This window comes from Physeter macrocephalus, chromosome 6 (genome assembly GCF_002837175.3).
Source record: "Physeter macrocephalus isolate SW-GA chromosome 6, ASM283717v5, whole genome shotgun sequence".
NCBI lineage: Eukaryota > Metazoa > Chordata > Mammalia > Artiodactyla > Physeteridae > Physeter > Physeter macrocephalus.
Genome location: NC_041219.1, coordinates 31,847,251 through 31,850,108, shown reverse-complemented (window position 1 = coordinate 31,850,108; position 2,858 = coordinate 31,847,251).

The window sequence follows — 2,858 nt, the reverse complement described above, 5'->3', positions numbered from 1 at the left end:
TGCTCCGCAACGGGAGAGGCCACAACAAAGGGAGGCCCGCATACCACAAAAAAAAAAAAAAAAAAAAAAAAAAAAAAAAAAAAGTAGTTTTAACCTTGGTTGATACAGCCTCCTGGTGTTGAGATCACGGGTCTTGAAATGATAGATATTGCCCCTAACATGAATTATCCTCCATCTTCAAATCCTGCATATGCTGCGTTCCACAAAGAAACCTAGCTGACTTGTATATATTAGGTAGGAATTGTATCTTCTGTAGGAGACACATCCTCTAGGCTTCCATGGAGCATAGCCAACCTTTAAGTGACTGTTGCATGCATGGCACTTTATAGTCTATAAAACCACACATGAAAACCTTGGAATAGTTGCTTTCTAGGAAATTCAAGTCACCAAAGATTCATAAACGGTATCAATGTGAGGTGAACATCTCATGCACGTCCTATGACCACTTCGGAGGATGTGAAGTCAGGGCTGCCCTGCAAAAGAGAAAATGATTCAGTAGATAATATCTGAGGTGAGAGCTGTTAAAAGAGTAGCTAGCTTACTAAGGTACATCATTGTTTGATATATCAAGAGGTACAGCATTCAGTTGTGAACTCCAGATTCCTCAAAGTTTGCAATCAGTTTCTTATCCACGTGGTGTCTGGGATTTTTAACAATTATTGATTTATCATGTAAATGATAAAAATTGTATAAACAATATATAATTTATGTTGAAGAAACAGTATATAACTCCTAATTTAGCAGCAAGACTGACTGCCATGCACCAAACTTGATGAATATTGTGGACACTTTCCCCAAAATAGTATCAAAACATTTCATGAAGCTTTCACACAATGGAGATTTGGTTAAGCTGTTTAAGTTTTTCAATTTTGTTGTACATGTCACCAGATAATTTAGCAAAAATCTGGCTTTCTTAGAGTTTCTTAGAGAAGTTGAATTTTATTTGATCCCTCTGGAAACTAATTACGTCCTAGTGTTAAGACATAATTCAATTAAACAACTAATCACATACACTCATCCCACTGGGTTCTGCTTTGTGGAATTAACTTTTTCTTACAGCCAAATGTGAAAAAAAGTTAAAATATCCTTATTAGAATCTTTATTTTCAGCATGAATAAACTTTAAAATACAAAATGGGAATTCACATTTTAAGTGGGCATTTTAATTGAATTTTGAGGATGAAATGGTTTTACCTCTCAGAAATAGCTTTGAAAGTTCTCTAACTACAAATAGCAAGCAATTCTTGACAGCTTGAACACAGCATACTTTATATCAATATCCACAAATGAAACCTATTGCTTCTCTTGAAAATAAAACTTGAATCCTGGCTGGCAGTGGTAATCTCTCATGGTGAAGGCTGCCTGAACTGCACACCCTAAAGTTTTTAAATACACAGTCCACCTCTGCATTGGCCCAATATACACATATATCCAATCCCACAGGCTCTTACAATGTGACTGACCCTCCTCCCAGTAGGAGGTGGAGTCTATGTTCCTTTTCCATGAAGCTGGTATTTGATCTTCTGGGACTTCTGGTGACCAAAAGTATAGTGGAAGTGATGCTTGGACTTACAAGGCTAAGTCCTATAAAAGATCCAGTTTCTGCCTGGCTCCACTTCAGAGACCTGAAATAAGTCCAGTTGCCCTAAAGCCACCATGCTGTGGATTCTGAGGAAAGACTGAGCCACTAACAGGGAGATGCTCAAAGAATCTCCCTCTAGCTGGACGTGAAAAAGCCTTTGGAGATGACCCCAGAGCTACCATCTCATCGTAACTTCATGAGACACAGAAGCAGAAGAGTCCAACAAATGCTCCTGAATTTCTGACCCACAGAAAGCTTGAGATCATATCGTCTCATGCCATTACATTTCTGATTTGTTACACAGCAGTAACTAATGCACACTGATGACACCAGCTGCCACAGCCATCATTTGCTTGGGCTCAGACCACAGCTCTACCTTTCGACAGTTTGGTCCAAATTTACACCCATAACCCCTCCTTTTTCTCTGCAACACAGGTAAAGTTAAGACTGGAACCTTAAAAAAGACCAGGTGATGATGATAGAGATAAGTTAACATGCAATGAGATACACCTGGTTTCTAAATTTAGTTCACTGACCTTATAACATGGGTTTGTAATGAAAACATTTCACTTCCTGTTTAGACTCCTTCAAAGTTTTTTTCCTGAGGTCCCATCTGCATACTTCACACAGGGACTGTCAACTCAATCCAGACACTATACCCAAAGGCCTCAAGGTAAAATGTAATCGGACCTGAAAAAATAAACTATATTACAGATTGGGCTTTTATACTTCCTAACCAAAATACAAGGGAAAACTGAACAGTGGCTTACTTTCTAGCTTTTAAAAAATCAGTTTGGGTTTAAATCAAATTCCAGATGCTTGAATATGCCAAAGTGCCGCCGTCCCAGGGGCATTCACCTACTCCAGGTGTCAAACAGGTACCTTTCTTAAAACAAAACTGGAAATAGTTTATGGTAATTTTTTTTGTAATTTAGAAAGTCAGATCTGTGTGAGGAGAATTAAGTTACCTGAAATAGTGTTTAGCTATCAAATGTTTTGGTCCTTTTAAAAAACTATCATTCTAAGAAAACAGCCTAATTTAGATTACCTTTTTTCACAAATTAGGATTAGCACACTGATTAGGATTTTTTAAAGTATAGTTAAGTGTTGCAAAAATTTGATTATATACTGAAATGTACTTGTCAAAATAAACCACAAATGTTTATCCATATTCAAACTGAACAATTAAATTGTTTTTTAAAATTTAGGGGATGGGGCTTCCCTGGTGGTGCAGTGGTTGAGAGTCCGCCTGCCGATGCAGGGGACGCGGGTTTGTG